The sequence below is a fragment of the Varanus komodoensis genome, unplaced genomic scaffold (assembly GCF_004798865.1).
Source record: "Varanus komodoensis strain SLA01 unplaced genomic scaffold, ASM479886v1 scaffold4, whole genome shotgun sequence".
Classification (NCBI taxonomy): Eukaryota; Metazoa; Chordata; class Lepidosauria; order Squamata; family Varanidae; genus Varanus; species Varanus komodoensis.
In genome coordinates this window covers 8,682,909-8,705,429 of record NW_025335941.1, presented here as the reverse complement: position 1 = coordinate 8,705,429, position 22,521 = coordinate 8,682,909, and positions in this window count along the sequence as shown.

The following is a 22,521-nucleotide window of genomic DNA, read 5'->3' as shown; positions in this document are numbered from 1 at the left end:
GTTATTTTGCTTGTTTGTGATACTTCGATCCTGCTAAACGTAACAAAATTCCTATGCAGTCTGCATATTAATATTAAAATCACATTTAAAATGCAATTCCAAATACAATAACACCACATAGAAATGCAAGGAGCAGTAAGATGGAGCTCCATTATTAATTTACAAGCCAGGGAAGGCCTGGGTGAACAAGAGTGTTTTCACGAAGTTTTTTCAACATGTCATATTAACTTCCTCCCCAGTTGCATGGAGAGGGGCTTTCCAAAGGGGCTGTCACTACCAAGAAGATGCCAGGGAAGAGATCTGCCACCGAACTATTTTCTCTCACCATAACATGCTTTATAGACAGGATAATAATCCCCGCACAGGCTAGGCACGTATCACTTAATCCACATGGCTTAATTGATGGGGCAGAAAGACTGTGCAAAATGGAGCCTCCACATGGGCACAGTCCTGCATGTGGAGCAAGCGGTTCATGCAGTACATCATGTGTCCGTAGCTTGAAGGAGTCTCTGGATCTACTCCTTTCTCCAAATCTTGGTCTGGGTAAGATTGGGGGTTGCCCTGTGCTCTTCACCTAAAACCAGCCTGGCTGTTATAGCTGCTGAAATTATGACTGAGTGAAGCCCTAGTGAATATGAGCCTTGCACTGAAATGTCACCTGACATTTCACTACATATCGCAAGCAAGCTCAGTAGAATAGACACCCTACATTTGGCAGGCATGAAATGCTGCATCTTCTGCCTTCAAATGGGGCAAATAGTCAAAATTGTGTGCATATTTGGAATATAAATTAATAGGGAGCTATAGGAAATTCTTCATCTCTGGGAAAAGGCGGCGTGGAATAATGCCGGAAAAAAGATTAGCATGTTTTTCAAGGATGGGTAGAGCAGGAAAGGGAGGTCTCTTCTCCTGGCCTATTTGAATTTGTTAAAATCCTTAGAAATCCTTTAAAAATCTAAGTTAGAACCCATACAAATTCTATTATGTATTTCTATGAACAAATAATGTGCAGCTTTGATTTGTGATTATGGACAAATTCGGTTTTCCTTTTCTATCTGCAAATCTAGAAGGACTTCAAGTAGGAAGGAGCACAACATAGCATGCCCATGATGCTGGATCTTAAGAAGAGAAGAAAGGGCATGCTGGGTCAGATGACAGGTGCACCTCGTTCAGCCTTTTTCTCACAGAGTGGCCAAAGACAGGGGACACGCAAGCAAAATACGAGCACAACCATACCCTCCTGCCCACGCTCCCTTGCAACTCATGCAACTGGGAGGTCATAGAATAGAAATTAGGTTTGCAGCCCTTCCTCCCACAACATCTCTAGTTCATGATCCTGGGAAAGTCATTTATTGCCTTGCAACTGGATTTCTTTTTCTCACATTCTTCACCCAAATTCCTCCAGCTTACACTTAAGAGCAGTAGTATTTCCCTCTATGCCTACAGCATCTGCTTGTCAAAAGCATACTGTTCCATTTCATTATGGCTGCTGGGCAGACACAAGTGTCCTTTTATATCTCACTGAAAAAGAGGACAACAGGCACAAACTTCAAGGCATTTGCATGCGCTGCTTTAGCTGTAAAGCAAATGTATAAATGATAGCTATAATTTGAATAGAAATAATATACATCTTGCCTCAGCAAGATAGTGACCTGTGTACGTCTGGTCAGATGTTGTTGATGGGGACTTCCAAGGTCCTGTTTTCTCTTCTAGCGATTCTTTATCTTTAAGCCAGACTTGGACTTCAAATAAAGAATGTCTTAAAGGATCCTCCTTCAAAGTAGGACACCTGGCCACCCTACAAAATAAAGCTTGGGTAGAGTCAGAAGAAGAGGTTTCTGTGAGCAGTGCTGAAGGAAGGTGTGATGGGTGGAGCTTGACAGTCTTGCTGGGACTTTTCACATTCCGATGGAGAGCTGTGTTTTAATTTCCCGCTTTATTTTGGAAGCTCATGTTCCACTAAAAATGGTAGTCTTCAATCTGAACCCATGGTGCATTTTCCCATTAATGTCAGCATGGACACACAGCTCACTCTAAGATCAGTTTTCAGTTTCCCACCATGCTGAAAGGGTCATGGGAATTAGACATTAATGTCTGCGTATATTTGGCTCCGAATCTGTAAAACTGCAATGGCAACATTGTACCTGCTCTGACCAATATGGTAACTTTTTCAAAAGTGTTTTTTAGCTTTAATTCACAGAAACTGTTATATATGTAAAGAATTCTTTGAAATATAAACCTCTTTAAAGAATTTAGAAGTAATATAGTAACCATGTTTCAAAGTAAAGAATTTCAGCTACTAAAAAAACACAACAAGCAACCAACAGAAATGCCTCGCAACAATTTGCTCCCATTTAAAAGTGCCAAATCTGATTTGTATTTTTATCTAGCTTTAGGAAATGTTTTCGTTACTGTTGCTGTTGTTTTGTAACTCTGGCCAATAACTTGGTGAGATATACATTCAAAGTGTTTTAGAGAGATTGATCTGGTCAACTTCCATTAATGTCAGGAAAATCATCCAGCTACACTCAGACTGCTACAAAATATTTGGGAAGGGGGATAAGGTCCTTAATAAACATTCTGACACATTCTTAAATATAGCAATAGAAAGGCAAGCCTGGAAGATATTGAGCTACTGGGGAAAGTAAAGAAAACACTGCCTATAATTTTTCGGAAGAACATTTTTATTCCTGAAGTTGCCTATGCCTGCTGATTGCTAAATATCTCACTCTTTCAAGAAGCCTTTTTAAAAACACACACATACTGGCTCTGACAGAGGCATAAGAAACATGTTACCATGGCAACTGCAAAGCATCTGTTATAACCCAGAGATTTTGGGTTATAATGTGCATGCAACCCTGTTAATGAGTCCCATAAAACCATTCCCAGTTGATGATATATGAGGTCATATGGGAACTTTGAATTAAATCTGAAGGGTTCCAAACCCACCTAGAGGACCAATGTTTGAAACATAATCTTATATCATCATGTTGCACATATTGGCCCCTGCACTCTTTCAGTCAAAGAAATCAATGGGGTTTATATGTTTTAATTAACTGAGGCCTACAACAGCCCTGTCAAGTATATGTTATTATATTCACTTTACTTCAGAGGAAACTGGGACACAGAGAAATCCTCTGACTAGCTCAAAGTCACACAGCAGGCTTACAGAAGAGCCCTTGGTAGAAATCCAATATTTCTTACTGTGGTGGTTTACTTCCAAAAAGTACTCATCAGTGACACTGAGTGACAATTTATGCAACCCATTTTGTCACAGCAGGTTGCAGGCATTTGACTTAACTCACAGGTTTTCTGGAAATTTGTGCTTTTGTAGTAAGGCAACTTCATAAGCCCTTTGTTATAGACAGAGAATACATGACTCCAGTTAGTCACATACTTTCCTGGGAAACCAGCTGAGCGTAGAGTTTTTACATACATGCTCTCTTCAGATGTCTTCTACAAGCACCCAGTTTAATAACAGTGATAATAAGTTTATTCCCACAAAGCTGCCTTGCATATAGAGTGACTGTTTGTCCTTCTTAAAAGATGGCAGTCCTCTGTTTGAAGGGCTAACAGAAGATACTCTACGGCTTGAAGATGTTTTCTGCCTGAAGGTCTTTCAAGTTCAGGCCCAGTTTGAATATGATGAACTGTAAGAACTGGAGCCTTGACATGGCCCATCAACACACTTGGCAGTGCAAAGGTCCCCTGGTCTAAGTCTTCCTCAGTATGGTGAGATTTATTGTTTTCTATTCAGACTGCAACCCTTATTTCTAAATCTGTACCTAAAAACAAATTAGGACATGCAAATACAACATGTCCTCTTTTTTAGTGATGTGTTTCCTCTTTGGGATCAATGTGCTAATTAGCCACCTTCCTTGCACTAAGTCAGACATGGCTGGATCTGACTGAAAGCAACTCCAAGGAAATTCCAGCTTTCTTTTCTCATCTAGCTATTTGTTGTTGGCACTGCCATTGATTGATCTGATGCCCTCACACTTGACAAAGAATTAGAAGACAGAACTATAAGCCAAGAAGCTCACAATCCAGTATAGTCCCCTGAGGGGACAGAGTAGGAGAACCATACTTCTGTAGTGTTAGAAGCAGAGATACATGGTTTGATGACACTGAACAGGGAAAAGATAAAAGTGGAAAAAGGAAGCCCAGACATGGTGCCTATTAAACAGGGGATATGACAATATTGTCAGCAACTAAAAATACTAAGCAAGGAAAGAAGAGCTTGAGAGGAAAGGTGTGGTTTGGCCATCCAAGTAGAAGCATCCATAAAGAAACTCAGAGATGCAGAATTGATATAAGAACATAGAATATAACAAGAATATAAAACTCATTCTCCTGGCTTTCTTCTTTCATCTTAGATGCAAATTTCTAGCCCCTGGTCCCTTCAGGCGTCTCCCATTGCCTACCAGTTGCTCCCCACTTAGATGCAGTGGGAAGCTTTCAAAGACTTGACCTTATTGTTCAGCTTGCCACACTGATCCTAAAGTACACTGGCTGGCTCTAAAGCCTGATTTCCATATGCAATGAAATCATATGGTTCAGCTTTCTGAGGACTGTACCACTTCTACTACAACTCTGGGAATTTCATGTTTGAATATCCCCCATGTTAAAACAAGCAAAAATGAATTGTCTATATGTAAAAAGCAGAATATTGTGAAAAGGCTTCTAGCCTAAAGCTCTCCCTTAAAGAGTAGATTTCTTTGTGCAGGGAAAATTTCATGTGGAGGAAAACTCCCAAGAACCCCAGGTAGACTGCACCATGTAACCTCTCTGCATGTGCACATCAGATCCAGATTCTCTTAATTGCAAATGACCTAATTTCAGGGTAGGCTCACTGCTCACAGGACAAGCCAGTCTAGAAAGCATTTGGGCCAAGAAAGCTGAAGTATAAAACTATCGGATGCATACATCTAAACTAAAACGATAGCTCATTTGTCCTGCCTTTGCCATATATGAGGTAGTGAGAACAATGCAATCAGTTTTATCACATTGCTGCCTTTTTCTTCATTTACCTCTTTACTTACTGAGCCTTGAAGATTAAATTTCCCTAGATTAAAAATGGATAGCCTCAGAGATGAGTCACCGGGTTAAGACACAGGGGAATTCACACATTCACTTTCTTCTGCCAAGTGATTATTTCTGCAATCAATTTCATAGGATGAGTCACAAAATGCTCTTGCTGAAAACATGCAGCTTCAGTAGAAGTGTTCTTCAGTAGTTACCATGCCCTTGGGTGGCCATGCAACCGCTTCAGCAGATATGCACTCTTAGTTATACACCTGTCCAAAACTGATCTAGTCTAGTATAAGATATCCTGTACTTTGTGTGAGTCTTCTGAGTGCATTTGATACGTTGAAAATGAAATCTGCTTGCTGCTGTCCCCTCAGTACCACAGAGACAGTAGTGCATTTAATCCCATTTGAATCACTGATCTTTAACACATTTTGCTCAGCCTCATGGACTCACTGATTCCTAATTAGAGCCCACTGTAGACTAACAGCATCTTGGGGAGCATAGGATTTGTCCAGAAGAGGATTCCAAGATCTGATCCTGCTCTCTATCCTGTGTAGACACCAGGACAAGAATGGCCTAGGGTGTCTTCTCAAGTCACAATAGTGACTTCAGGTGCCTGTGCAGAAGTCCAGGAGAGGGTGCTGCAGGGGGCAGGGAAGGGCAAGGGAGAAAAGAAGCTTCCTGGAATCCTGTGGCTTCTCCATCAGCCACCCCTGCCCCTGAGAGTGAATGGGCTGGGCAGGCCCATCTGATTAGAGAGGAAGAGGCATGGGGGTCCGAATTCATCCTTCCTCCTTCCAACAGGGCATAGGATTTTTGGAAGCCTCTAAACCGGAAGGCTTTCATTTAATAAATGATGATCCCATACACACACACACACACACACACACACACACACACACATTTTAAAAATATCACACAGATGAACACCGCAACACAATCATGTGGCTTGTTGCTGTCAACCTTTAAGTCTAACGTATAATACACCCTAAGACACCTGAAATAGCAGCCATTAAAAACTGATCCAACCAGAAGACTGGTTTCCAGTTTCATATTAACATGCTGATGCTGCTGTTGTAAAAAACATTATGCAGTGGTAGTAAAACCCTGAGTGGACCTACAGTGCTTCAGTGTCAGCACCTTTACATAATAATATTTGAAAACAAATAATTCAGAAGTTTCTAATGCTATGGAAGTCCCTGATATGAAACTACTTATTAGCTCCATCATTTGGCTCATGTAGGGTACAATCCTGTGCATGTTTAGAGAGTAAAAAGTCATATAACTTTTGGCATGTTTAGCTGGCTGGAGTATGCTGGGAATTATAGGACTAAACACATACAAAATTGTGCCCTTAAGTTATAACTGTATCAATCAACTATTTTTAGGTTCTCAATCCATATTTATGTTCATACAAGCAATGAGCAGTCTGCATTTTCCTTGCACGAAGAATGAATGAGGAGTTCATTCAGTTTGTGTTTTAATTTACTAATTAAACTTAACTAATATTGCCATTTTAAACCAATACACAAATGAAATACACAATAATCAAATCAGTTATCAAATTTTGCAGCAGCATTATTGGATCCAGATATACTTACAAAAATGTGTATTATGAGAACATGCACACCAAAATACATATATTAGTAAAAACTATTTTTATTAAAGTGTTAATATTAAAATGTATTGTCAGAAAGAAAATGCTTGCAAAATTAAATAAAAGTGCATATAAGATATAACTTATGGCAATCAAGGTCAAGATATATATTTTTCCTAATATAAACAAAAGTAAGCATTAGTAAAAATGCTTTTGAAATTTCATGAGAACTTTTTAAAAATTTTCAGAAAGGAAAAAATGACAACCCTAAGAGAAGTTAAAACATGTAGTGTCCTCTATTGTTATCTTCCAGTGAACCCCTATTTGCACTGGAAAATATCATGCTGTTTGGAAAACATGCTGCTCTGTGATGGAGGATAGATGAGCTTCTTCATGGCTACTAGCCATTACGGCTATATATGACTTCCAGGACCAGGGCCAGCATGCCTCTCAGCACTGGCTGGTGGAAAACATGACCAAGTGGGAGCTCTTGGGCTCAGGCTCTACTAATGGGCTTCCCACAGACCTCTGGGTGGCCGCTGTGTGACAGAATGCTGGATTAGATAATCCATCAGGACTTTGATTAAATTCTTATTTGCATGACTAGATTGGACCAACAGCCTTTTAAGTCCAGCATCCCATTCCCCATAGTGGTCTATCAGATGCCTCTGGGAATCCCACAAGCACAAACTGACTGCAACAGTGCCTTCCTGCTCAGTGCCTTCCTCTGGTACCGCCGCCCATGCTGGAGGTAATATATAGTAATCTTGATTAGTAGCCTTACTCTCAAGGTTGAATTGCCCTTCAGAAGGAGCAGCTGCGGGCTCAATGTCACCATGTTGACCTACCCTTTTCATCAAGGCTCTCCAAACTAGTGCAGTGCTTCCAAGCTTTGCAAGGATGCAGGACTAACACTACCTTATTAGCAAGGATGGTGATGCCACCTGCCATCTCCTCTCCTCAGGATTCTCTGTTCCTTCTAAGATTCACTGCAATTCTCACAATAGCCATGAGAAAGAAAAATCTCCTGACAAAAATAGATTTTTCCCTGCTATAATGCAGAGTCTACATGTCTGGCTTGGTCTTGAATGAGCAATTAAGATCCTGCTTCCGATGGTGATGAAAACTCCTAGAACTGACTTGTTGATATGGATCAACACAACTGCATGTATTTTTGAGCTGTCCTTGGGGTGTTACTATGGGAGCTGTCAAAATCAGTGCCTGCTCTCCAGAAAGTACCACAACACCACTGGATCTTCAGTTTTGAAATCACCATCTCTTCTTGTATGCCTATGAATGAAAGATACGGATTCTTTGTGCCACAACAGTTCATTTTACCTACTGATTGTTTTTCAGAAGCCCACTGGAATAAATCCAATATTTCAGCTAGGCTTTGCTGATAAGGTCTGCTGTTCAGTCTTAACATTCTTAGAGCTCAGGTACTATAAATGTACCTGGAAAGCAGTATTGCTGCTGTTAGTGGGAATCAGTTCTGTTGAAAAGCCTGCTTCTGTCTGATCAGCCTGTATAGTATTTTCTATGTCCCTTCTTCCTTGTCTAAGTTATTTTGGATTTTTGTAGCACCTTCTGTTCTTTTTTTAATATCCAACACTTATTTTCCAGTCTACAGTACCCATTTGTTCTCCTCAGCCAGATAAGATATTCAATTAATATTTAAAATCTATGTCCTTCAGCCTAATAAAAAGTGTTTATCCTCTTTCAATTCTAAAGTTCTTTGGTTGGAAGAAAATTGGGGGTAGGGAATTCCATTTTTCAGCATTTTTGTTATAGAGTGAATGCCTGGTTTGAGAGTTTGTGTTTGTAAGAGTGTGCTAAGTTTGTCAGCATCATCAGAGAAAGAAGTCTGAGATCTGAAATGAAAGCAATCGAAACAATGCCAAAGCCCTTACAAGTTTCAGTTGAGCTACACAGAAAAGAGCAGACACTGGGCTATTCCACTGACTAACCTGCCTCAAAATCTCATTCAACTGTCAATCTAGCAGCAGCTGCCATTCCACTGGGCTTTCTGACTGTTTGCATCTGAGTCAGCCATGGGTTAGGACACAGGAAGGGCCTGTTAGGTGCTTATGAGATTTGCTTTGGTGCTGCAGGTGGCAGAAGGGAATTCGGTGGAGACAACTGTACAAGCCATCTAACATAATCTCCCTGAGAAGCTCGAGCACCATAAGGTCCTCTCCTTCAATCAATTCTCAGCTCCCCTTTTCCAGCTTCAGAATCAGAGAACTGTTTGTCTGTCTATTCATGACTACTACATTCCATACTCTAATAGGCTCCACATTCCAAAAGCTGGAGACAGCTTCCCAAATATTAGGACAACAACTTCTGCCTTTGTTTCCCATTGATGAAACACACATCAGTCTTCTTAGATTGCAAAATTCACCAGCCTGACAAAATATTTGTTCCCACTACCTGAAACAATACATTGCGTAGGTCAGGGGTTCAGAACCTGGAAGCTAAATCCACTTGGGAATCAAATCCATGCCTCTGGCATTCTCCAGATGCCCAGGTCCCTTCCCATGGCCCCACCGCATTTTATCTGGCCTTTTATCATTTGGTGGCTTCCCTGCTTCTATGCTGTTCTGTGACCTTTTCTCACAGGGGTGTTGCTCCAAGCCCTAGATCATTCTGGTTACCCTTTTCTGCACTTTTCCAATTCTATATCCTCTTTTGGGTGATCCTTGCATGGTATTTTTGCAGCTTGTTTCTTGAGAGAACCATTTGAGTCTTCTAAAAATCTCTAGTTCTGGAATTTCTATAACAACCTAACCATTTGTGCAGAACCTTCCCAGTTATTTTGGTAGAGCTGTTCCAATTATCAAATCTCATTCTTCCAGCACAGACATAAGATCATTACTTTTATTGTTGTGTTCAGTGTCATCATAACATTGCCTCGTATTTCCATCACTCTATTTTGCTTTGTCTTCTCTCTGCTATTTATGCTGAGAGCAACATACACTTCAGTGGAAGCCTGCTCTTATTGCAGTAATAGCTCACATTGGATACTTTTACAATGAGTAACAGGGCTTTTAGAACAAATAAAACTAACCTTTGCTACCAGTTTACTGTCACATTGCATCCTTATGTTTCAGTATACAATTCTAATTAGAAGCACTTCACTTATTTAATTGCTTGCCCATTTATTTTCATTTGGGAAATACTGTATTCATTCACATCTAAGTATCTGCTACTGTTTTCAAGGTCAAGCCCATTCTTTGATTTGCCTAGTTAGCAGTTAAACTGAAATATTTTAGTCTGACTAGTTCCTTGGTAAACTGCTTTTATTTGCATCATCTGGATATTCTACTATTATGTGAAATCATCTTATGCTTAGTATGGGTGTCTGTGTGTGTTTGCAACCTTCTCCTCCCTTTTGGGACTAGAGTTCTAGGCCTTCACTGTTCCTAATACTTCTGCAATATCTCATATACAGGAACGGTAAGAGATGGTGTACCTTTTGGGATATCCTATGACAGTAACCTTCTGGATCACTTATCTGGGTTGCACATAGGAAGCATGGCACTGCAGTGGCTTCAGTCTTTCCTGGATGGACAGTACTTGGAACACAGTACACAAAGCCTTCTGCTTCAGCCACAGGGAACATCTCCCTGAGAAGTGCTGTGAGGCTCCGTCTTGTTTCTTGTGCTTTTCACCATCTACACAAAATGGCTGGGGCAAGTCATTTAGGGCCTATGAAAATGCAGGTGACACTCAGTTCTATCTCTCATTTCCAATTAATGGTGCCAGGGAGACTGCTGAATATCTGAACTGGTCACTGGAAGTATTTTTGGAATGGATGATGGTAACCAGTTGAGCTTTAATGCAGATAAGATGGCAGTACTGCAGGCAGGTAAGCCAACTGAGTATTAGAACTTGTCTTAAATTGTGTTGCACTCTCCCTGAAGGTCCAAGTGGGCAGTTGAGAAGTATTTCTAGACTTGGTACTAATTGGTGGTGGTAGTGGCCATGAGTATTTTATCCAGCTTAGGCTAGTATACCAGTTGTGATCCTGTTTGAAGAAGAAGGAACTTGCCTTAGCTATTCATGATATGATTACATTCCTCCTTCTATTTGACATCCTCCTCACCTCTTTGCGGGGATCATTCTTTAAGAATTGCTTCTGACTCAGATCTTAAGAAACGGGTAGGTATATATGGGAAAAGGGAGCTTTGGATCTTCCATAGCTAAGCTAAATACATACAGATGAAAAGGGGGATCACAATTCTAATAGCAATTCTTTAATTATTTAGAAGCATTTCACAGAACAAGTACAATTTAATGTCAATTAGTGATGGGTGCTATAGGGTGGCCAATTATACTTCACTGCAAAAAAAGGACAAACAGGCCACAAATCTGCATAACATTTGAAAATAGAAATGCATAGGCATAGGTCCAAATTTAGAAATAATCAGTATATTATATATAAAATATAAAATAAATAGAAGTACACACTCTCTTCCCATATTGGAAAGACCTCACTTTCTGCTCTGCAGGTGTTACCTTTAGATGGGCACCTGCAAGACCCCAGTTTCCACTTCTTATCATTCTTGGACTAGACAAGTCTCCAAACAAAGGCTAGTTCTCTGTAAAGTAGAATATTTGGCCAACCTTGGTTGTTGCACAAAGAATCCATTTTCCAGTTCCGGCTCCTGTTCATCTCGTTGTGTGACTCCATTCATTGTATCAGGCTAGGATTTCTCTTTTCACCCAGAGGAATACAGAGAGAAAGAAAAGTGTTCTCAGATTGTACAAATGGTGAGTGGGATAAAAGATGGAGTCAGCTGAAATAAAGCCTTTAATGAAGCAGAGAGATGGCAAAAGTGAAAAGCAGGGAAGTCTTCTTCAGAAGCTGAAACAAAATAGAAAGGGATTGTAACCTATCTCAAAGCATCAGTGGAGTCCAAAGCATAAAAGACTGTTAGATAATTTTGATTTCAGCAATCAAGCCATGCTAGTTCAGGAGACTTGAAAAATATAGGCTAGCTTCTGAATTCATTTTTTTCAGCTATCATGAATACTAAGGGAATGTCCTGATATTTGCTTTGGGAGACACTGATGATGACTTTCTAAGTGCCCTCTCTTTTAGCAAGGTGGAAAAGAACTATTACATCAAAGTTAAAGAGACTTTTGAGGCCCATTTTATTAGAAGACTTGATGTTAGATATGAAAGGACCAAATCTGATGGAAGGTGTCAAGTACTTGTGGAAACAACAGAAGATTTTATTGTTGCTGACCATAGGTTGACAGAGCATTGTAAATATGGAACTTTAAAAGAAGAAGGATGCTGATGCACATGAAGGCCACCAATTTTTCAGCACACTTGCAGGTGGATAAAGTTCCCACATTTGCAAATGCTACTGAAAGGGTAAGAATTCAGATAATCATAAAGAAACAGCAAACTGACTTATAGGGCAGACACATGGGGTGCTACAACGGTTAACACCAATAAGCAGACAAGGGAAAAAAATGAAAGTGGCCATGGGCCCAGATATACTTAGAACTACAACCACCTACATGAGGGAGACTTTACCACTAACTGGAAGGGGAACTAGAAAAGCTGTAGAAAAGTATCAAAAAGCTAAGCCACAGTTTTTAACAATGTCCAGCTTCTTAGAGTCAAGAAGTTTCATGAAAGGGAATATTTAATACTTTGCAATAGTATGCATGTTACCAAGTATGGTGAAACTGATTCAAGAAGAAAGGTCTGCATCAAGCAATGAAGATTCCCTACTGTGCAGAATTTTATTTTCGATACGTCAAACACCATCCTGGTACAAAAATTGTGTTAAATGGGTGGAATTTGGTGGCAAGCATATAGACAGTGCTAGTTCCACAGCAGTCTGGTATTCTTCACCATGTCACAACAGGCCAAATCCCAACCAGCTCTGAGCACAACCAAATCCAAATAGTTTTACAAAGATTTCCTAACAATTTCTAAATTAGATCAGGCCAAGTTTGGGAGCCCCACAGATCTGAGTGTGAGTGTGACTCTATTGTTTGGATGACTGTGGGCAAAATGTTCCTTGCTGTAGCTGACATCCATATTCATGGGTTCTAGTGTTCCCACTGAATAAGGCCATGAGTCCTCTTTTCCAGAGGTTAGAGGTCTATTGAAAGGGTTATTGGGCCTGTATTTGAGGATGTTTTCTATTTGAGGGGCTGCCCAGTCAAAGAGTAAAGAACCATGGAAAAGGAGAGCACTGGGGGCTTTGAAGGTGCTTGTCAACAGGTAATACGTTGGCAGCAGAGTAAGAGGCACACAAGTGACCCAGTCAAAGTCTTTCCCACTCTAGTGGAATGCACTGTATTTCTGTTCACATATTAATTCTTTCTAAATGTCCATATATGAATGTTTACATACAGCACAGGTAAATTGTATGCAACTCAGGATAAACCTTTGTCCTCTTTCTGACTGAAACATTCTCAGGCAATGCTTAAGTAGCTACTCAGCTTCCCCATCCCCCATTTTCAAGGTCTTCCACAATACTTGTGAAAGAAATTTCTCCTCTTTGCATGAGAAAAAATCATGTTCGTCACAGCATTTCAGGTATATATGAGTTGTAATAATTTCTGTTTCAGAAATAAAATATAATACAAATGGCATTTCTCACAGCCACATGCTGGTTTCCTGCATTTCCAGCAAGGAACATCAGAAATACAGACTTCAAATATATATTTTGCAATATCGTTCAGTTCTGGTATCCTCAGGGTGACTACAGAGAAAATAGTCATTAAAAGCAAAAGAAGCAGGTGTGTGTATCTAGCATGACTTCTGAACTAAGCTTCGCTCCAGAGTACAGGAGGGTGGAGAAAACCAGATGTTTTCTCTCAGGTGGCAAAAAGGATAGGACTGGCCCTGGGTGAATTTTAAGATGCAGCAGAATAAAACTTTGTAGGGAAAGTCCCTGTACCATTTTCCAATCTTCAGGGCAAAATGCCTCGGCAGTGCAATACAATGACAAAACACAGTAGTATATTTTATGTTTCAGGCTAACTAAAATGAATGTATTTATATTTAAAAGCAGATAACAGCAGAGCATACCAGCATAATTCACACATTATAGCTAGTTCTGTGACTCTTTGCTTTCCAGAATCTTTGTGAATGTGTCCTCTGACTAGGGCTCATGCATAAAAGAGGAAGCAGTAAACTCATTCAAGTCCCCCGTAGAAATCTGGGCAACAATTCCTCCAGCTGTTTAACTGTCACAGGCTTCCTTGTTGCTTCTTCAGGATAGCGAAAGAGGCAAGAAACCCTTTCAGTTAATCAAGGGCATCTTTTCAGTTGTTGAAAATGCTTTTTAATCAATTAGTTTAACTGGCTATTGACTAAACCTTGCAGGACCCAAACAAGGAACTAGCTTTGGATTTTTTTTAAAAAAAAATTGAAACCAATTGAATGTTTAAATAAAATGGTTTATGAATTGCTCATATGAATTATTTGTATCAACTTCACATAGGAGTGGAACAGTCCTATGAATGCCAAGGGAGCACTCTGAGAATCTGGTGCTCTGCCAACAGATGTCTGACGAAGCGGAGGGAGCAACGGAGGTGCTCTTTGCCTCTCCATCATCTCCTCTACTGCTATTCCACTAGACGCGCTTTTGGGTGCATCTGCTGGAGTCATGGTGGTGAGTGCTGAGCAGCTTAGTACCTTGCAGTTCAGCAGCACTCCCTGCTGTGCCCTGTGCTCCTCATTTGCATCCTCACCTAAGGCTAGGGCTCCAGTCTTGGGGGAATATGCTGCAAGAGTTGCAAGGGATGGGAAAGGTAGAGGAGAAATCACCTCCAAAGTGTATAGTAATGCCTAAGAGGGTAACTCTGCATTATGCTAGGCTTCCTAGGATGCTATCACAGGATTGCTCTGCAATCCATAGTTAGGGTGCCAATACTTATATGTGCATACCTAACATAAACATTTCTAAACTTTTGAATGCAGACCTCTTACAACAACTTGTCTCTTACCAGAAATGCATCAGAATTTTGTAGTCAAGCACCAGTGGATTTTAATCCTGATATACATTGCAAAGTAATACAAAAATAAAGTAGTTTTCCCAAGCCATTTACCCAAGTCCATTTGATTAGCCAAGGAAAGCATATTTGTTGAGGTTGTGGAACGAACTATTATCTGGATCACAGTCTTCTATAATATAAACATATACTGCAAAGCCTTTGAGAAATGATGCCGAAAATCAAGCATGGAGGGTTGGAATCCTGGCAAGGATATGCATCAGAATACTAAATTTTTAAAGAGTTGGGTAATAGATACTAAATAAATTATGAACAGGAAGACTTTCGGAACCATCCTCATAATGCATTGGGAAAGTAATCCATTTTTTTAAAGGGCTTAATGCATTACATGCCCTGCACAAGGTGGAACCTGGTCGTGCATTTCAAATTAAGATTTATCTAAGGTCAGGCTTCAGACATACTATGTTTTCATTCATCCTGTATCACTGCAATGTTTGGCAGTCTGCCGCCATTAGCTAGTCACTCTGAAACAACATATAGAAAACCGTGCTTGTTCTTGACTGACCTTTATCTCTTGGTATTAACAAGGCAAGATGGCCCCTGGGGCATTTCTTTTTACTCTTCCTCCTCTCCCCCACATCCATCTTCATCAAAACCTTATCACAGACCTGTTCATCAGTCATACATCAAAAGTGTCAGTGTGAGATGGATCTCAGGGTTTTGAAAAGATGAGCTTTACTGATGCACCACTTCAAAATGGTCGTACAGAATCAAAGGGCGGTGTGTTGTGTTAATGGCCTGAAAAGTTTATGGTTTGTAAGAGCGAATGGTTAGTGGTAACTCCAGTCACTTCCTTCCACAAACTAATAAGCAGCTGGCCAGCTAAAGAAAGTGAACTCATTAGTACTAGCAGAACTGCTGATAGAAGCATAGCAGCAAGAATGTGGGATTTAAGATTATCCACTTTGGGCTAATCATAAACACAAAGGTTTTGGCATGAGCTCTATGGTTGTTTTGCCAGGCCCAGTTCTTTCCTAGAAGCTAGTACTGGGCCATAGATATGGAAATGAGAGCTTGCTTATCCATTTATTAATTTTATTTGCAAAATGTATACATTGTTCTACATCTAAAAAAGGGTCCCTAGCAGTAAAGAAAAAAAATCAAAATATAAAATATTTTAAAAAATAAAGTGAATAAAGAGTCTTCAGGGATTGCCCCTTGCAGAGTACATTACAGTAATTTAATTTAGAGATTGTCAGAGTGTAAATTACGGAAACCAGACTTTCTCTGCCCAAATAAAGGCATCTAAGCCACTGCTGAAACTGTTAGAGGACATTCAGTGCCACTGAGGTCATCTGAGCCTCAAGTGATTAGGAAGGTTAAAGGAGCATCATCAAGCTACAAGCCTGTTCCTTCACGGGGAATGCAACCCCATTCAGAACAGGCTGAACACCCTTCAACTGGTCAAAGGAAACCACCCATCCACTAGTAGGATCTCAGTCTTGGCAGGATGGTTCAGTTTGTTAGCCCTCATCTAGTCCAGCATCCCATTCACACATTGGCAAACCGGCCGCCCAAGAAGAACATGAGTAAGACATCTCCCACCCACCCCCCCAGGTTCCCCAGCAACTGGTGTGCATAGGCTTACTGCCTTTGGAACCAGAAGTAGCAAATAGCCTGCAAGAATAGCAGCCATTGATGGCCTTCTCATCCATGAATTTGTCCAAACTGCTTTTAAAGTCATCCAAATTGGTGGCCAGCACTACTTCCTATGGCACTGAATTTCATAGTCTTAACTATGTGTTGTGAGAAGTATATCCTTATATCTCCCCGACTTTCTCCTCTGTCCACTTCATGGAATGACCTCTAATTCTAGTATAATGGGAGAGGGAGAAAAATGTCTCCCTCTCCATTTTCTCCACATCATGCACAATTTTCAATACCTCTATTATATCTCCCCTTACTCACTTTTTCTAAGCTAAGCAATCCCAGTTGTTGTAACTGTTCCTCATAGGGGAGTTGCTCCAACTCCTTCCTCATTTTAGTTGCCTTTCTCTGTACTTCTATACTCTACTTTTTCAGTTGCAGCATCCAGTACCGAACACAAATTCTAAGTGCAATCTTGCCAAAGATGTCATGTAAAAGGGAATTAGGACCTTGGCAGCTTTATTTTCAGTTCCTTTCCTAATTATGCTTAACACGGATTTTTACTTTTGCATAGCAGCTGCATATTGGCTCAACATTTTCACTGAACTCTCCACCATAACCTCAAGATTCCTTTCTTGCTTAGTCACAGCTAGTTCCAGTTCCATCATCCTATACTTGAACTTGGGATTTTTTAAAATTTCAACATGCATCACTTTACACAGGGGATTTCCAGCAAATAAAACCAGCAGGGGATTGGCCAGAAAACCCCGAGGGCCCTCTGAAACTACCGGGAACCATCAGCATCTGGGGACATACCATTTCAATAGGTCCCTCACTTTTTCAGGAAAGTTACCATTGGTCTGAGAGTCCTTCTACAGCAGAGATTCTCAAACTGTGGTTCATGGACAGCTTGCTCTCTGTGAAATCCAATCAGATGGTTAGTAGAAGAGTTGCATAAAAGTTGAGGATACCTTGCTTGGCCATGTGCTCAATTTATTTTTTCTCACAACCAAGACAGGGGCTGCCTTTGGCCAGAGCTGGATTAGAAAACTGGTTATCAAGCCTAGGTCTCAGGATTTTCAAAACATGACACTGATAAGGTCTACTAATTTGCAAGGGCCTTGCAAATGGTCCCTTTCTAGTCCAGAAGCCAGAATTTTCATGACAGGTACTGCTTTTGACTGGAGGTGCTGAAGAAAAAACGGTAGCAAGAGAAGGCAAGCTAAATTAACAATGGAGGAAATCCTTAAATGTTGCATGTAGGGGGTCATTTTCTTTTCTGACAGCTACTTCAAAGGATGCTTTTAACTTTCTTATCTTAAAACAGAAACCCTGAATAATACTGTTTAGAAAACAAATACGTTAGGGCAACTGCAGCTAAGTTGTGGTCATCACCCGCTTCTCTTTGCCAGCAGCTTGGGTGGGCTGCCTGCTGTGAGGCCTCCTGCAAAATCCTCGTTCTTGGCTTTCAGGGTGATTTTCTCAGCAGCTTCCAGGCTCAGGAACTTGTGCCAGCCCATTGCCCACATGGGTGAAAGCAGGGCATTTTCCTTTGACCCTTTGAGAGCAACCATTATGCTTCCCATTCTGCCCACATTATAACTTTGCAAACAGATTTTGCACGATGGGGATTTGTTCAGAGATTTCACAATATTAAGTCCACAGACATATTGATAATCCTGCAGCATTTGACTTTAGTTGACTTACTGCCTGGTATGTTTTCCAATTTTTTAATCTGGCTTTCTTAATATAATTATTGTACTCTGCCTTATACTAGTTTGTCTTCCAAGGCTTCTGTGACACTAGAATGGAACTGAGAGTGCAGAAATCCCCTTCATATAATAATGTGTATTATATTACAAAAATAACAGTGTTTGCTGTCATTGACTATCCTCTTACTACATTAGATTTATTTGACTCTGCGTGGCATGTGTATAATATTTACTGCAACACTCATTACTAAATAGATTTGCTGCTGAGCTGGGAAAGGATGGACTAAAAATGCAGTTTTGCCATTTCAGAATTTTGAAATTAGGACTGGCACATCTTATATTGAGATGGGGAATAATGGGTGAAAAAGAATCAGCATGGCTTCTGCAAAGGTAAGACCTGCCTCACTCACCTTTTAGCATTTTTTAGAGTGTCAGTAAGTATGTGGACACAGGCAAACTGGTAGACATTGTTTACTTGGACTTCTGAAAGTCTTTTGACAGGGGTCACCAAAAACCCCTGATCAAATTTAGCAGTGATAGAATAAGAGCGGGTGGTTCTTTATGCATCAGTATCTGAACAGAAGAATAGAAAACAGAGAGTGGGGTTCCACAGGGATCTGTTCTAGGACCAATGCTTTCCATCCTATATGTAATTGATTTAAAATTAAGAATAAGCAGTGGAGTAGCCAAGTTTGCTGATGACACCAAATTATTTAGGGTGATTAAAAACAAAGAGGATTGTGAGGCACTCTACAGGTATGGACAAGCTGGAAGAAAGAACATCAAAATGGTAAAAGCAAGTGTAAATAATTAACACTGGGGCAAAAATCCCAACTTCAAGAATAAACTGGTGGGATCTGACTGACCAAGAAAGGGATCTTGAGATTTGTTGGACAGCTTGCAGAAAATGTCGACCCAGTCTGCAGCTGTGAAAAAAGCAAACTCTCAGCATAATTAGAGTTTGGATTAGGAATTAGGAAAGGAATCAAATATTTCTTGAACTGAAATGGAACGGAACTGAAAATAAAACTTTCAAGATCATTTGATCCTTATATAGTGGTACTGCACTTAGAATATTGTATGTAATACTGGTCACTGCATGTGAAAAAGGAGTTGGAAAAAGTTAAGAGAAGGGTGACTTTAATCATTAAGGGGTTCCCTACAAGGAACTGTTACAACTGCAATTTCGTAGCTTAGGAAAAAGGCATGAACTTGGCATCCTGACAGAAGTGATAAAAATTATGCATGGTGCAGAGAAAATGAAGAGGGAGACATTTTTCTCCCTCTCCCTTAAAACTAGAACTTGGGGTCATGCCGTGTACAGTTTTGGTTACCATACCTAAATAAGGATACTGTTGAACTGGAGACAGTGTGGAAAGGGACAACTAAATAACCCAATAGTCGGGACAACCCACCTATAAGGAGCCTGTGGTGTTTCTGAGCCCTTTTGCCACCTTGCAGCCCAACCCTAGGAAGTAGCAACAAGGAAAATTCTTTGGACTTACTTTCCAAAGTCCAGAAGATGAAAAATTCTATAATTATCAATCTAACACTGGCATTTAAACTGTTTCAATCATCCTCAGTTTCCAGTGGGGAAAGCCATAAGCAGACTGTCACTTTGCCAGACTAAGATTCTTACTCTTTATACGTATTAGTAACTTTTCCATTAAATTTCCATGATATCTTCCAGATACCATTCCTGAAAAGTTGCTAAGCACTCCTTTCATCCTACGTATGCATAAGCCATGCAAAATCATTTCAGCTTTTAATACTGCTAACGCTCATTTACACTGTGTTCCTGTGTGCATTTATTCAGAAGTAAAATGAATAAATGAAGAGGGGCTTCTTCCCATGTAAGCATGCACAGAATTGCAGGCTATAGTCCTTTACTGAGTTAAATTCTGGTTTAAAAAGTAATTAGGTATTGGTAATTTGGAGACTAATATGCAAACGATTAGCACTCTGTGGAGTCCTTGGCCTTCTGTATATGAGGCTTTTGACCTGCCACTTTACCAAACATTCTTTGTGAGATTAAAATTGGCTTCTTTGCACGTATTTTTAATTTTTACATGACCCATTATACAAGCACAAGGTAGTGCTGCATAGTGGGACTAGGAACACAAGAGCTTTTTGTTTTGGTTCATTCTGTGATTTCCGGATAGTACTACACTTGTCTTGATTTAAAGACAGCCGTGGAAATGCTTGAAAAGCAAAGAAGATGCCCTGGAGGATGAGAATGTCATGCAAAGCAACTGTAAGTGAGGAATTAAAAGCACACAATAAATGACTCATGTAGAGAAGCCCCTTGTCACTTTTACCATCTCATTTTATCCATATTTTACAAAGATGTTCAACTAATTTAAGATGGGTCAGAAGCTGAAATTCTGTACACACTCAAAACACACTGTAAGTGTAGTATACACTTCCTCTTCCAAGAATGATGCATATGAGTTTTCCTTTTCTTCCAAAAATAATGCTAGCCTTGTGCAACTGTTTCTTTGCATCCTCACAGATGCCATCATATCCGAGTAGTAGGTTGTTGGGACATGGGGGGACTACCAGCCTGGGTGCTCATGTGTATTTCAATCCAACAAGGAGTAATCATAAAATCATAGTCTTGGAAGATCAACTAGCCCACCAGGGGTTCAGTGCAGGATGCAACTACAACAAATGGTCTCCCAAGCCTTGGCTTCAATATTTGGGACGGAGAACTCACCACCGTCTGAGGCAGGCTGTTCCACAATCCCACAGGAGTCTTGCAATCCTACATCAAAAAGATACAAGGAAGTGTGTGCATTGACCCTTTCAGTGGCAGAAGAGAATCAGCAAAATAGACCTATTATGTTACTCCAGTTTTCTTGCAATGCTGGTGCTTCACATTATATAAATTGCTATGGAATATTCTCACTTAATAGCACAAATCTAGAGCCAAGATTTTTTCCCCCTGAAGCCTATTTTGCAAACTAGACCTTTACAATTTACAGGCCAACAATGATTTGCCAAACTGCTTTGCCATTAGCCTCTGATCTCATTTTTCTACCTCATAACAATAAGATGATTACAGCTTTCAAGAGAACTTGTTTCTGTAGTGAGTCATCTAATTTCATGATATCTCCTGAAGTAAATGTATGGAAAAGGTAGGAAACTTCGGAACCTCAACCTAAAATCTAGTATTTTGTCCTAGAGCTGAGGGTGGGGGAAGTTTTGTTTTCTAGATTTCAGCACTCAGCAGAGTTTTCATCAAGAACTAAGGTGAAGCCACAAGTACTGTGGCCATGTGTTTGTTATGCTCAAGCTGAGCAGAAGTGAGCTGCAATCCTTGTCACCTCTGCAAGTAGACAGAAGTCGTACCATGCATTGCAAAAGAAATTCCTTCATCGTTATCATTAGGGGGCTCTCATTTGCATCAAGAATGGCTTAGTCTGGAATCTCATAACATTTTGAGCATAGGCCTACACAGAGATGCCATAAGTTCAAGATGCCTGTAAGATTACCACAAAAGGATTTTTATGTCTGTCATCCATTGAGCATGAGTGTCTGCTTGGAGAATATTTGATCTGTGGATGAAAGTGATCATATCTACTTAAACAAATCCATGGCGGCCTCAAATGAGTTCTAATTTATAAGACTCCCACCCATAGATTCCACAGCAGACCAGTCTTTCCTGATTCACACAGCCCTTCAAAGTCTTATTATAATTTCACACAGTGTTAGTCAAAGAAAAATATATAAAATGTGCACTTTCCCCATATCCTCCCATATTTCTTCTAAGTGTAAAGATAAAGCTATGGATTTGTGCATTTTTGGGAGTGCTCATTTGCACAACTCCAAATTTGCACAGGTGTATATGCACAGATTTCTACAAAATATGATTTTGTCAATGAGCAACTGATGGTATAAGAGGTGCCTGGAAATCCATGAAACACAAACAGAATGGAATGGACCACAGCTGTGCATTCCTGGTTGTGGGTCACTGATAGAACATGGGCTATGCATGCAGGCAGTCTCACATTTAATGCTAGGTATCGCCAGTGAGGAGATTGCCATGAAAGCAGGGCCATGAAAGATTCCTTCTGAAAGTAGTAAGTGGGGGGGGGGGGGTAACATTCTGAGGCATATCTTTTCATGTGGAATAAATTCAAGTTTTGTTGTTCATTTGTTTGGATAATCTTAAAGGATACAAGTTACTTGCCCTTCCAAACTCTGCAAACTTACACACACACAGAGAAGAAATCTATTCCAGGTTTTAAGAAGTCTTCTCAGTCTCATTGCAAAAGGAAAATGGTACAATTGCTTCCAGCAAAGGCTGAGTGTGTATTATCCATCACTTAATGCCTGAGCTGTTTGGGTGACCATCTGTCCAACAGCACCTACGCTGAGCAATCTCCAGGTAAGCAGACCTCTCCTCCTTACCTAACAGTGCCTTTCCTCTTTCTCAGACCAACAGATAAGCAAAGCTGGCATAACTACTGAGAATTCTGCCTCAGTGAATTGTAAAATGTGTAGGGCATCCTTGTGTAAATTGGTTTGTTGGAACAACAGCATCCA